The 14926-nt window shown below is 38.3% G+C and overlaps 1 long non-coding RNA gene across 1 annotated transcript; it reads right to left on the reverse strand.

Annotated features, from left to right (window-relative positions):
• Window positions 1–699: 699 nt before the first annotated feature.
• On the reverse strand, window positions 700–14691 carry LOC121481562. Its single transcript, XR_005985317.1, has 4 exons — window positions 14553–14691; window positions 14214–14325; window positions 6350–6421; window positions 700–2651 (listed from the first exon to the last, which is right to left on the reverse strand). It is a non-coding gene; the product is annotated as an uncharacterized LOC121481562 (long non-coding RNA).
• Window positions 14692–14926: the final 235 nt, after the last annotated feature.

Genomic DNA, 14926 nt, shown 5'->3' on the forward strand with positions numbered 1-14926 from the left:
GAGAATGATGGTCAGAGCATGAACATTTATTAAGTTTGTTGTCTTACATGGGCACAGTGTGTGATACCCCAAGACAATTACAACAGTAACATTAAAGATCATGGATTACAGAGTTCCCTAACAAATATAATATTGATGAGAAAGTTTGAAATACTGCTAGAGTTACTAAAAAGTGACACAGAGAAACACAAAGTGAGCAAACGCTCTTAGAAAAATGGCACCAAGAGACTTGTTGGACACAAGGGCTGCCACTAACATCCCTTTTGTTGTAAAAAAAAAAAAAAAAAACACGCAATATCTGCAACGTGCAATAAAGTATAGCACAGTAAAACAAGGTATGCCTGTAAAAGGGAATATTTAAAATCTTTGAGGGAGACTTAACAGACTTGGCAACTCATGGAATTAGGTACTGTTGGGAGGGTCAGAGAATATTGAGGTTTACAACCAGGGTAAGTAGGAAAATGCTAGTATCATTGACATTGACAAGAAAGAAAATAGAAGATACTGGCTTGGAAGAAAAGAAGGCAGAGTCACTCAGACGAAATTTGTGTAGTACCTACTATGCACTAAGCACCGGGCCAGGCACTGGACCACAGATATGAAAGACACAATCTTTTCTAAGGAATGACAAGTCTTCACTCACTCATCAATTTCTTTACTATCCAATTTGCATTTTGAAGCACCAGATTTTAGGGCAAAATTAAAGAAGAAACCATCCTTGTCTTCAAGGAATTTCCAGGTCAGTAGTGAAGACCATCACCTATAAAAATGATCACCAAACTTAAAGTGCTATAAGAGAAACACACCAGAATGTATTAGATTTTATTAAATTTAGAGAGTGGCAGTGGATCAGCCAGGTGGAATTATCTGCCGGGTAACAAGCAGTCTGGCCTGAAGTTGAAGAGTGGTGTCACGGCTAGGAGTGTAGATTTAAGGATCATTCACTTGGTTAAGAAGAAGGCAAGGACACCAAGTAGAGGGTGGCCAACACCTGCACTCAGCATATGGCAAAGGGAGAAGGAAAAGGAGCCTCAAAGATTAGACTGCCAGAGTCGTGGGCATGTACTAATAGGGAAAATAGGGAAATACTAAAAGGGAATGCAGGAAAATGAAGAACCACATCTGGTGTGGTTCTACTCTTCCTGGGAACAATCACACGGCAAACTGAAGAAAAATGGGGAAGAATGATCTCTAATAAGTGATTTATCAAGGATCCCATTTCGCCAAGAAATCCAAGGAATTTGAAGAGTTGAGTGGTCTGGCAACTTGCCATTGAGATTACCTTCAGGACAGAGCAGAATTAGGAGTGGAAATCACATTATGAGAGTTTTAGGAGCCAGTAGATGGTAAAGAAATAGTACCAGTGAGTACCTAAAATGGTTTATTGACACTGGGCCCTACATGGAAGAAATGAAGTGGAATGTTAATTTGAGGGAGCAAGTAGTAGGTTTAAGAGTTTTGTTTTTGCTTTTATTTGATATTTTAGGGGTGAAAGACTCAAGTACTTTTCTGAGGGGTGGAAAGTACTGGTGAGGCATTAAAGATGCAAGAGACAGAGTTGGGAGTGGGGGGGGTGGAGGGACCAGCACCTTGGGTAGATCTGTTGTTATCCTTGGGAAGGAGATGAAAAGATACCTTCTCCTGAGAGGGCAGGAAGGAGAACAGGGTGGACACAGAGAAAACAGTAAAGGGAAGAGGGAGGGACTTTGAATAAGTTTTGCTGAATGAAGAGTCTGAGGAAACAAGAAAATGAAATGAGGGCATAATTGGGTGGTTTTGAGAAAATAGTTTGGGACAGTTACTAGTAGAAATGCAAGTGGGAGTCAACTAGAGATCACCACAAGTATTGTCAGTCCCGAGTGTGCTGTGGGAACATTGTGTAGGGTAATTCTTGGTTCCACAGGACTGTCCATGTGCATTGTAGGAAGGTAGCATCACTGGCTTCCATCCATTCGATACCAGAATTGCTCCCCTGTCATTGTGATAACCAAAAACCCAGTCCAATTAGTTTCTAAATGCCCTGGGTTGAGAATAACTTAGCTGATTTTAGACAGCCTGCCACTCCTGCAGAATCAAGTCACACTAGCATGAAGCTTTCCCCAGGAATACTTAGGGACCTGAGATCAGAGGTCAATAGTTTTAAAAGCTCTGACGAGGAGACAGTAAAAGAAATGTTTCTAGGTTATCTTCCCCCATTGACGGAAAATGTGTTTGTTTGTTTTTTTTTTTCGGAAAATGTTTATATCATCCCCAACCTAATCTCTGTAGATCTGGTTCCAGTAAGAGCAATTGCTAAACACTCGTAGCATTTTAAAGCCAAATACAGTTGCACAGGAGATTAATTACTGTCGATTCAGAGACATTTTTATAGGCCATGTATGTCTAAACCCTGACCCAATGCCTGGCTTTATAAGCCTGGACCTTTGCCCAAAATGTAGGGGTAGGGAGGGAGTGTAAGTCCCATGAAGGAGGCTAAGCTACAAGGAAATCAGAGGACTTCTAAGAGAGCTCCTGCCGAAGTCTCCTGGCAGAGCACTGCCGTCCCACGCAAACTTGGCTCAGGTCTTGGAAGTGTGAAAACACAGCTGCTGCTTTGCGGTAGTCTTAGAAATACTGACACAGTGGCACAGCTACCTGTGGAAGACTTGTACCTGTCCAGATGGAGAAAAAGCAGGTTAAATATAGCTTATCCAAATAATTTACAGAAACTGATATGTAGTACTATTTCAGAGCTAGAACCCAGCTTATCTGGCTGTCTTATGTCCCTTAAGAAATTCTCAGTATGCCTTGCTAACTTCTCTGATCATGACCTGTCTTCCCTGAGAAAGGCTAAGCCAATGAGTTTCAACCTGTTAAGACTTCCACCCTACCATGACCCCACGCAACTGGGTCATGGTCTTCAATTAAGCCTTGCCCGAGTCATTCTTCAGGTTGCAGTGCCAGCCCATTTCAAACACTCCCACTCAAAACACTGGTGGTGATCTGTCTGGTTTTGCTCCCTGCCTGTCTTCTCAGAATTCTTGTATAAACCTTCTATCTGCAATGCCTCACCTTCTGAACTTGTTTATCAAAGTGTAGTGGCACACATACGCTCTAATAGCTATCGACCTCACATATCCAAACATCTAATAAAGGTCAAGAGTGTGGGCGCCTGGGTGGCTCAGTTGGTTTAGGCATCTGACTCTTGGTCATAGCTCAGGTCTTGATCTCAGGGTTTTCAGTTCAAGTTCCACGTTGGGCTCCATGCTCTGTTGGAGCCTATTTAAAGAATAATAATAAAATTAAATAGGTCAAGCCTTTTCATAAGACCCATGCAGAGTGTGAAGGAGTGACAAATGGCTTTACTTGGGGGTGAAGGAGTGCCAAAAATAATGTATGACCTCACTGTTGCTTTTAGGCAGGCATAAAACACCAACGAACCAAAATAACCAAAATAGGAACATATTCCAAAATCAAAAATGACAGAAAAGATTATTTATATACTAGTAGGAGCATCTATTCTACTGCCTTTAGCATTGATTGTTCTGATTGTTGATTTGAGGTGGTAATTATAGAATTATTTATTGCAACCTTCTGATCTTACACTGTTAAGGTATATTTCTAAAAGTTTGCTATCTGAAAATGAATGGAAGGTAAATAACAATGAAACGAAAAACAGATTAAAAGAAAAAATGTATAGTTTTCATTGAAAATGTTAATCATCTTTAAAGGAAACATAACATAACCATGCCAAAAATACATATATAATTTAGAGTTTTAAAATGTACATAGCATCCCATATTTTGAATATATTTCTTATACTCTTTAAAAACTCTTTAATTTTAAGGGGTGTCTGGATAGCTCAGTCGGTTAAGTGTCTGCCTTTGCTCAAGTCATGATCTCAGGGTCCTGGGGTTGATTGACCCCTGCGTCAGACTCCTCTCTTGGCAGTGAGTCTGCTTCTCCCCCTTCCTCACCTTCTGTGATCTCTTTTATTCTTCCTCACTCTTAAAGAAATAAATCTTTTAAAAAAACCCTTTAATTTTAAGAAAATGAGACCGTTTACATTTTATTTAGAGTCAGCAACCAGAAGAGTCTTGCATTTCATTAATAAGCTTTCTCCGGCATGTGATTCAGTTAAAATTTTTGACACTGGATCCTGGGTGGCTCAGTAGGTTAAGCACCTGACTCTTGATTTCAGTTCAGGTCATGATCTCAGGATCATGGGATCAAGCCTAGCTTCGGGCCTTGCTCAGTGCAGAATCTTCCTGACTCTCTCCTTCTGTTATTCCTCCTGTTGTCTCTCAAATAAATAAATAAATAAATACAATCTTTAAAAAGGAAAAAAAATATTTTGACACTGAGGCAATATCTAAAATGCTAATATTTCTATCAAGTTTTTCCCTAGCCCATGTTTTACGCTTCTCTCCCATCTCCTAGATTTAGTGTTTGGATTACTTGATTTAGCCTATATCACTGGGTCTCATATTGACCTCTCGATGCTCCAAACCAGTTTAACAAGTGTACAAAGAGTACTAATTTAGTAAAACTATTGGTTTATTTTGAAAAATGGCAATCATGTATTCTGCTTCTTTTCTGGTAACTCGTATAGTATAATGTAGGCAAGAGATGAAGGTCCTAGAATCAGAATATAAAACATTGATCTGCTAGTTCCAAATTAATATCCTTAACTACTTATAAGCCCCAGATACAAACATGGTAATCCAATCACTTAAATTTGACCATACCTTATTGCTGAATTCCCTTTCCAGTTGTTCTTTATGCAGAATATATTGGAAGTAATCTTGAGTGCTTGAGCAGTTAGAAATATTTTTAAGTATAGGTAGTAGAGAGGAGGCCATGCTATGACGCCTATTTGTATACTAATTATCACACTAATAAACACATATGCTAAAGATTTATCAAGATGACTAATTAATTTGAAGTATCTTAATCTGATTCTGTGAGGATATCATGTAGTGGGTGGGGATGGGAGTGATAGAGGATATGAGGGATACAGTGGACAAACTGTTGTCATCAAAGTGAATCACTTGGTGGTGAATGTCATTCTCACTGCTTTGGCCATTTCCAGTGTTTCTCTAATTTATTTAACCTAGTTTAGTTTGCCATGTTTATGTATGTCTAATTTAGGCCATAACTAATATTGCCTGGTATGCATTTATATTAAAAATTATTTACTGCTTATCTGAAATTCAAATTTAACAAGGCATTCCATATTTTATCTAGCAACTCTACCTTGATTATCTCAAGCAGCATTAAGAAATTCTAAGAAAATTTGTTTCATTCCTTTCATTTTTGAAACTGGTATATGTCATATAATTGCATCTTGCAAAGAAAGGACAAAAGATGGATGTAAAATTAATGTAAAATCAAAAGAAGGATCACTAGGATACTAACTTTAAAAGATTATGCATTTCAGAGGTCATGGGCTAACATGCTCACTGTTCGATTCCTGTCCACGATGGATGTTCTAGGGAATGGAAAGTGCTAAATATCTTTTAAGTAAAAAATGGCATATATAAATGATATAAATGACTCCATTTATTCTGAGAATGCAAACTCTTCTGCTAAGTATAGACAAAGTGTCAATGGAGTCATTGTAAGATTTCAGATACAGACATCTTTAACAGGAATGTGCACACTTGCATTACAAACTCACTTGACAACAGAGATTTACGTCTGCTCTTTTATATATTAGTTCTACTAAACGACCATTTTATAGTCTACTTAAAGGTATTTACTGAAAAATATTCTAATTATTGATAGGATTTCAGTAAAGAGATGGGTCAATGGCATTCCATTCAGTTACAAGGAAAAGAACCAGGAAAATTATTCTACAGAGAAAGAAAGGACCCAGCAATTTTTGGAGAGGAAAAAAGTAGAAAAGAATTTTGCAAGTGAAGAGATATTCTTTAAAAATAAATAAATAAAGGAAATATATATGAGTAAGGAAAAACAGAAATATGGTGATAATAACGAAGTACTATACTATTTAGAGAACATTAGGGAAAAGAAGATTGAAAGGGGGTGCTTGACAAAAGGCTAATTAATAGAATATATGCACTATAATACTATAAAACATGAGTGGATTATTCTGGCCCCAACAACACTGTTTAAAATATGTAATTTTTGTGAAAATTATTATATTGAGAGTGACAGCTTATTTGAAGCACACAGTTTTGTTATGTCAACGAGTAAAAGCTACATGACATTGAAAAATCTAATATAACTTAATCGATACAGTAGAAGAAAACCTTATTTTAAGGTTTAAATGCAAGTGAAAAGTGACTAAATGACTGGATCAAGTTTAGAGACATAAAAAATGGTTTTTATGAACAAAAACACCTACCTTTGCAGAGATTGTTCCACTTGTAATAGGCTAGATCTTCTAAGTGATATGTCAGCGAGCCACTTGGTAGATCTACCAATGGAAGAAAATTGAAAAGGTATACAAAAAAACTAACACATGTCATATGAATGTGGTTATTCTGACATGGAAGTTACATAGAACAGCTTACTTGGCCAAAATTAGTCCTATTTTGGAGGAATCATAGCACTCTAGGTCAGATATACTATGTGTTTCTTTGGACCCCTAAGAACACTTAACACTCATGAGGCATAACTATATGTTTTGATTTTAAAAATTCCAATTTTTATGTAAAATTAGTAACAAAAATCAGTAGGTGGCAATGTTTGTTGAGTTGTTAAAAAAAATCAACTAAGTAAATTTGAAGATCTAATTGGCTTTATTCAGTGAATCATGAATTGAACAGCCTTCCATCTAGCAAGAAAGGAGCTCTGAGGGCCGGTACAAAATGGAAGATTTTACAGGCAGAAAGAAGGTAGGACAAGGAAGTTAAAAGAATGGATTATTTCAGGCAAGTTACTTTCCTTTTGAGGAAGGCAGAGGTCTTATCAAGATTACCTCACTAGTGCTGATCAGGAATTTCTAGAGTGACTGGTTCAAGATTCCACTCCTGGGAAAGGCTGAAACTCCAATTAGGTTAGGTATTAAGTCTTAGTGGGGCTTAGCAATAGTGACTCCATTTTGGGCCTAGTGTTCCTTTTTAAATTATTTTTATTTTATTTATTTACTTTTTAAAGATATATTTATTTATTCATGAAAGATGCAGAGAGAGAGGCAGAGACACAGGTAGAGGGAGAAGCAGGCTCCCCACAGGGAGCCGGATATGGGCCTCGATCCCAGATCCCAGAATCATGTGCTGAGCTGAAGGCAGACGTTCAACCACTGAGCCACCTGTCTCCTATTGCTCATTTTTTTAAACACCAACATTTTTATAGAAAAAGTAAGAATCTTAGCCCTGGGAAGAGGGAAGTCTCTGTGAGACTCACTCTGGATTTCTGCTGTCCTTCCTCTCTCCAAGCTCTGCTGGTTGACTTCTATGTGTGTCCCTATGGCTTTGGTCCTAACTCAATTGCCTTGGAAGGATGTGTTCTTGCATCAGGTCCCCACAAATGCAAAATGCACCCGGACTCGAAATGGATTTGAGTCCTTTAAGTGCTAACTTCAAGGGAGGCTTTGCAGTCTCTCACTCTTCAGAGTCCTGCCAGGGACTAAAGCCGAGCTAGACACCCCCATAGTCTCAGTGTTTTCTCTTCTCTGTCGTCATGAGTGTCTGTGCTGCTATGTAGTTTTTATGATTCTGGGTTTTTTAAATATATTTTTTTGTTTTGTTTTGTTTTGTTTCAAGTATTTATTTAAATTCTAGTTAGTTGGGGATCCCTGGGTGGCTCAGCGGTTTAGCACCTGCCTTCGTTTGGCCCAGGATGTGATCCTGGAGTGCCGGGATCGAGTCCCACATCAGGCTCCCTGCATGGAGCCTGCTTCTCCCTGTGCCCGTGTCTCTGCCTCTCTCTCTCTCTGCCTCTCATGAATAAATAAATAAAATCTTTAAAAAAATTCTAGTTAGTTAGCATACAGTATAATATTGCTACAGGAGTAGAATTTAGTGACATCACTTACATATAACACCCAGTGCTCATCACAAGTGCCCTCCCTCCTTAACATCCATCACCCATTTAGCCCATCATCCCCACCCATCTCCCCTCCAGCAACCCTCGGTTTGTTCTTTATAGTTAGGAGTCTCTCATGGTTTGCCTCCTTCTCTTTTTTTCCTTCTTCCTTCCACTATGTTCATCTGTTTTGATTCTTAAATTCCACATATGAGTGAAATCCTATAGTATTTATTTTTTTATGACTGACTTATTTTGCTTCACATAATACATTCTAGTTCCAACCACATCATTGTGAAGGGCAAGATTTCATTCTTTTTGATGGCTGAGTAATATTCCTGTGTGTGTGTGTGTGTGTGTGTGTGTGCGCACGTGTATGCCACATCGTCTTTATCCATTCATCAGTCCATGGACATTTGGGCTCTTTCCATATATTGGCTATCATTGATAATGTTTCTATAATCATTGGGGGTTGAGGTGCATGTGCATCTTTGAATCAGTATTTTTGTGTCCTTTGGATAAATAACTAGTAGTGTGGTTGCTGGGTCACAGAGTAGTTCCATTTTTAACTTTTTGAGAAACCTCCATACTGTCTTACAGAGTGGCTGCAAGCGTTTGCATTCTAATCAATAGTATAAGAGGGTTCTTCTGGGATGCCTGGGTGGCTCAGGAGTGAGTGTTTGCCTTTGGCTCAGGGCATGGTCCTGGGATCTGGGATGGAGTCTCGCACTGGGCTCCTTGCCAGGAGCCTGCTTCTCCCTCTGCCTGAATCTTTGCCTCTCATGAATAAATAAATAAAATCTTTTTTTTTTTAGAAGGTTTTTCTTTCTCCACATCCTGGCCAACATTTGTTGTTGCCTGTGTTGTTAATTTTAGCCATTCTGACAGGTGTGGTATCTCATTGTAGTTTTTATTTGTATTTCCCTGAAGATGAGTGATGGTGAGTTATGTTGAGCGTCTTTTCAAGTGTCTGTTGGCCATCTGGATACCTTCTTTGGAAAAATGTCTAGTCATGTCTTCTGCCCATTTCTTAACTGGATTATTTGTTTTTTGGGGCGTAGAATTTGGTAAGTTCTTTATAGACTTCAGATACTAACACTTTGATATGTCATTTGCATATATCTTCTGCCATTCAGTAGGTTGCCTTTTAGTTTTGTTGATTATTTCCTCTGCTATGCAAAGTTTTTTTTATCTTGATGAAATCCCAAAAGTTCATTTTTGCTTTTGTTTCCCTTGCCTCCTATGACATACCTAGTATGAAGTTGCTACAGCTAAAGTCAAAGAGGTTGCTGCCTGTGTTCTACTCTAGGATTTTGATGGTTTCCTATCTCACATTTAGGTTTTTAATCCATTTTGAATTTATTTTTATGTATGGTGTAAGAAAGTGGTCCAGTTTCATCCCTCTGAATGTTGCTGTCCAGTTTTCCCAACACCATTTGCTGAAGATACTGTGTTTTTTTTCCATTGCATATTCTTTTCTGCTTTGTCAAAGACTAGCTGACAATATAGTTGTGGGTTTATTTTTGGGTTTTCTATTCTGTTCTATTGTTCTATGTGTCTGCTTTTGTGCCAGTACTATACTGTCTTGCTCACTATAGCTTTGTAATATAGCTTGAAACCCAGAATTGTGATGTCTCCAGCTTTGTTTTTCTTTTTCAAGATTGCTTTGGCAATTCAGGGTGTTTTGTAGTTCCACACAAATTTGCAGATTGTTGGTTTTTGCTCTGTGAAAAATGCTGGTGGTATTTTGATAGCGATTGCATTAAATGTGTAGATTGCTTTGGGTATCATAGACATTTTAACGATATTTGCTCTTCTAATCCATGAGCATGGAATGTTTTCATCTTTGTGTGTCATCTTCAATTTCTTTCATAAAAGTTCTATAGTTTTTAGAGTACATTTCTTTACTTCTTTGGTTAGGTTATTCCTAGGTATCTTTAAATTTTGGGTACAGTTATAAATGGAATTGATTCCTTGATTTTTCTTTCTGCTTCTTCATTATTGGTGCATAGATTGTTCACTATGTTGATTTTATATACTGTGACTTTGCTGAATTCATACATTAGTTCTAGCAATTTTTTTGGTAGAGTCACGATTCCTGAGGCTAGGACTTCCAGTACTATGCTAAATAACAATGGTGAGAGACAACATCCCTGTCTTGTTCCTGACAATAAAAGAAAAGCTCTCAGTTTTCCCCTATTGAAGACGATATTAGCTATGGGTTTTTCATACATGGCCTTTATGATATAAAGGTATGTTCCGGGATCCCTGGGTGGCGCAGCGGTTTGACGCCTGCCTTTGGCCCAGGGCGCGATCCTGGAGACCCGGGATCGAATCCCACGTCGGGCTCCCGGTGCATGGAGCCTGCTTCTCCCTCTGCCTGTGTCTCTGCCTCTCTCTCTCTCTCTGTGACTATCATAAATAAATAAAAAAAAAAAAAAAAAAAGAATATTTAAAAAAATAAATAAATAAAATAAAGGTATGTTCCCTCCATCCCTACTTCGTTGAGGATTTTTATCAAGAATGGATGCTGCAATTTGTCATATGCTTTTTCTGCATTTATTGAGAGAATAACATATGGTTCTTATCCTTTCTTTTTTTTTTAATTTTTTTATTTATTTATTATAGTCACACAGAGAGAGAGAGAGAGAGAGAGGCAGAGACACAGGCAGAGGGAGAAGCAGGCTCCATGCGCCGGGAGCCGGACGTGGGATTCGATCCCCGGTCTCCAGGATCGCGCCCTGGGCCAAGAGCAGGCGCCAAACCGCTGCGCCACCCAGGGATCCCGGCTCTTATCCTTTCTTTTATTAATATGGTTTATCACATTCATTGATTTGAAAATATTGAGCCACCCTTGCAGCCCAACAATAAATCCCACTTGATTGTGGTAAATAATTCTTTTAATTATTGTTGGATTTGATCTGCTAGTATCTTGTTTTGCATCCATATTCATCAGGGTTATTGGCCTATAATTCTCCTTTTTAGTGGGGTCTTTGGTTTGGGAATCAAGGCAATACTGGCCTTGTAAAATGAGTTTGAAAGTTTTCCTTCCATTTCTATTTTGAGGAACAGTTTGAGATGGATAGGTATTAGCCCCTCTTTAAAATGTTTGGTAGAGGGGGATCCCTGGGTGGTTCAGTGGTTTGGCGCCTGCCTTTGGTCCGGAGCACGATCCTGGAGTCCGGGATCGAGTCCCACGTCGGGCTCCCAGCATGGAGCCTGCTTCTCCCTCTGCCTGTGCCTCTGCCTCTCTCTCTCTCTGTCTATCATGAATAAGTAAATAAATGTTTTTTAAAAAAATAAAATGTTTGGTAGAATTTCTCTGGGAAGCAGTCTGGTCCTGGACTTTATTTGTTGGGACTTTTTTGATTACTGATTTAATTTCTTTGCTGGTTATGTATCTATTCAAATTTTCTATTTATTCCTGTTTCAGTTTTGGTAGTTTATGTGTTTCTAGGAATTTTTCCACTTCTTACATATTGCCTAATTTGTTGGCACATGAATTCTCTTCTTTTTTTTTTTTGGCACATGATTTATCATAATATTCATATAATTGTGTTTCTGTGGTGTTGATTGTGATCTCTTTCATTTGTGATTTTATTTCCTTGGGTTCTTTTTCTTTTTCTTTTTGATAATACTGGCTATGGGTTTATCAGTTTTATTAATTCTTTCAAAGAACTAGCTCCTAGTTTCACGGATCTATTCTACTGTGCTTTTTGTTTCTATATCATTTATTTCTGCTCTAATCTTTACTATTTCTTTTTTTTCTGCTGGCTTTAGGCTTTATTTGCTGTTCCTCTCTAGCTTCTTCTTCTTCTTTTTTTCTTCTAGCTTCTTTAGGTGTAAGGTTAGGTTGTGCATTTGAGACTTTTCTTGCTTCTTGAGGTGGGCCTGTATTACTATATACTTTCCTCTTATGACCACTTTTACTGCAACCCAAAGGTTTTGGACTGGGCCTGTTGTTTCTTTTTATTATTTTTTTCTTTTTCTTTTTTTAAAATTTTTTAAAGATTTTATTTATTTATTCATGAGAGAGAGAGAGAGAGAGAGAGAGAATGAAAGAAGCACAGGCAGAGGGAGAAGCAGGCTCCATGCGGGGAGCCTGATGTGGGATTCGATCCTGGGTCTCCAGGATCACACCCTGGGCAGAAGGCAGGCGCACTAAACCACTGAGCCACCCAGGGATCCCCTGTTGTTTCTTTTTAATAAGATATTCATGTCATTCTAAATAAGCATACCTGTATAATTGCTATAAAGTTAAATATCTACAGCCTCAATTATCAAGTGGGCAGCAGAATATTTGTTTTTCTTTTTATGATGATCTTGTGGAAATAACACTTTTGTTTAGACTCTAAATCCACATCTCATTTTCATGGGAAACCAAAATCTTATAGATACTCACTAAGGTCAAACAGCATTTAATTTAATGCAAGGAATCATGCAGTACAGCTCACCAAGACAAAGGTAGAGAATAAGTACAACCAGTAAGACCTCCTCAAAATGAATTAGTAAGAAAACCATTCCAATAAGTGTGTGTGTGGGGGGTGGGGGGGGAATCTTCAATTTTGAATTGTCCTTAAACATACAAAAATTAAATTTGGGCCCAGTAGCACATGGACAGTTCTAAGGTAATTCCTTTGAATACGTAGGCAGTCCTCACTATGCACATTTCCAATATACACAAAATTTGGTTCCAAGATTTAGGTGATTAACATCAGCTCCCCAACAGCACAGTTCTAATTTCAGGTACCGCAATGTGTCAACTGGGTATAATTGAATAATTAGTATTGCTTTCATACACACATGGCAAAGTGTGTAGTTGTACTGCCTCCTTAACTCCCATGACATTTTGCAAAAATCGATTCTTCAGAGAATTGGCCAAGAAAGATGAAAGTGTGGTAGAGAAACCCTAAGCAACAACAGTGGAAGTAAAATAGAATCAACTGTAAATGGAATTTCAGAAGAGAGAATCAATGGTGGGAAAGTTGACACTGTGGATATATATATAGTCAGAGGAAATGAGTGAAGGCAAACTTATCATCATAAATGGAGAAAGTGATTGTGCCTGAAAGATGGAGATGTCCCAGAGGAAATGATGCCAGCTAAAAGAAAACCTTCACCCAAAAGGCCTTCTTGGAGTTATTTCACAACATTTGAAAGTGCAAAGGATAAAATGTTGGAAGCTGCTCCAAAAGTAGAAAGGAGCATAACAAGTCAGAGTAGACTTGAGCTTTTAGTTTGGTTTCCAGAAACTAAATCTCTAAAAGGCTGAGAGCTTTCCAAAGCTGTCCCTCTCTTTCTGATTCAAATATTCATGATTGTTTTCCATGACAATAACTATCTTTAGTGTACTCTTCCTACCTACCTTCTCTAGAGTTTAGATCTCCCCTACCTAGGATAAGATCATTTTTCTCAGCAGTTGTTTCTCCAGCCTTCCACTTGTGTGAGCATATTCTTGATTTTTGCAACAATAACCTTTACATGTGCTTGGATCCTCTCATTAAGTAAGAAAAGAGACCAAGTGGAATCATAGGCTCACCATTTTCTCCATGAACCTCAGTTCCCAGTAGTCCCCCCTTTACCCCTGGTTTCCCTTTCCATGGTTTAAGTTACTTGCAGTCAGTCAACCCCCTCATCCAGCAGCAGATGATTCTCCTTCTGACCTATCTTCAGAAGGTCAATAGTACCTGATGCTATTTCACAACACCTATGTTATTCACCTCATTTCATCTCATCATGTAGGTTGTATCATCTCACATCATCACAAGGGTGAGTAGAGTACAGTAAGATTTTTGAGACTACAGTCACATAACTTATTACAATATAGTGTTATAATTGTTCTATTTTATTATCGTCATTATTTATCTCTTACTGTGCCTAATTCATAAGTTAAACTTTATCATACGTATGTATGTATAGAAAAAACATAGTGCATAAAAGGGTTCAGACTATTCAATTTCAGCCATCCACTGGGAATGTTGGGACATAGACCCCACAGATAAGGGGGAGACAATTAGAGGCAGTATTTTTCATGATCTACCCCTCCTCGGCCCTGCACTGTATGTCACATCCAGGTATTTCATGGACCGACCTCAAAAAAACCACATTAGTACTTATAGCCAAAATGCCCTACACACTTGTCATGTCATCTTTATAGATACCAAAAAGAAAGAATAAGTGATGAAATAGAAAGACCAGCAGCTTTGGCAGAAAATATCAGATAGAGAAAATGAACATACCTTTTAGGTCATCATCTATCTTGGGTAAATTTGGTGAAGCCAATGTGTCCAGTGTAAAAGTGAGATCTTTGTGAGAGATTTCAACATGTTCTTCATTAATGTGGACAGCCACCTGAAAAACATTTTTAAGTCAGGAAATGAGTAAAAAAGATTTTATGAATAAGAGTCTGTACTTAGAATTTAGTTTAACTGGAAGACTAATTGGTCAGTTCTTTATTTCCACCTTAGAAGCTCTGTTTTTGAAGTTTTTATGGAACTACATGGAGCATACAGTTTTGTCAGTCCTTAGTAAAATGAAACAAAACAAAACAAAAAAAACAAGAACAAAAACTATATAACCTTCTTCCAGCTTCTCCTCTGCTCTGGGCAAGCATTTCTCTTGCAAGAGTTCCTGCTTCTGCTTACTGCTGGCAAGGAGAGAGTGGCAATGAACTCTATCTGGTCGTCTGAGCAGACGACGTTGAAGAAGCATGAACAAGTATGGCCTTGTAGCTGACACTGAAATCAAAGACTCTTTGTTTCTTGTGGATTGATGACTGATGGCTGCCTCATCAGTACAGTCTCCCTGGAAGAACATTTCCAACTTCCTCTCCCTGTCTCTGAGAACTGAATCAGGTGTGAGGCACACCTCTTCCCAAGTGTCAGGACCTCACAAAGGAGCTTTCTGTGTCAAAAGCAATGTCCGCTTCATTTTTTTTTTTTAATCAAGGTGT

This window comes from Vulpes lagopus, chromosome 23, assembly GCF_018345385.1.
Source record: "Vulpes lagopus strain Blue_001 chromosome 23, ASM1834538v1, whole genome shotgun sequence".
Taxonomy (NCBI): domain Eukaryota; kingdom Metazoa; phylum Chordata; class Mammalia; order Carnivora; family Canidae; genus Vulpes; species Vulpes lagopus.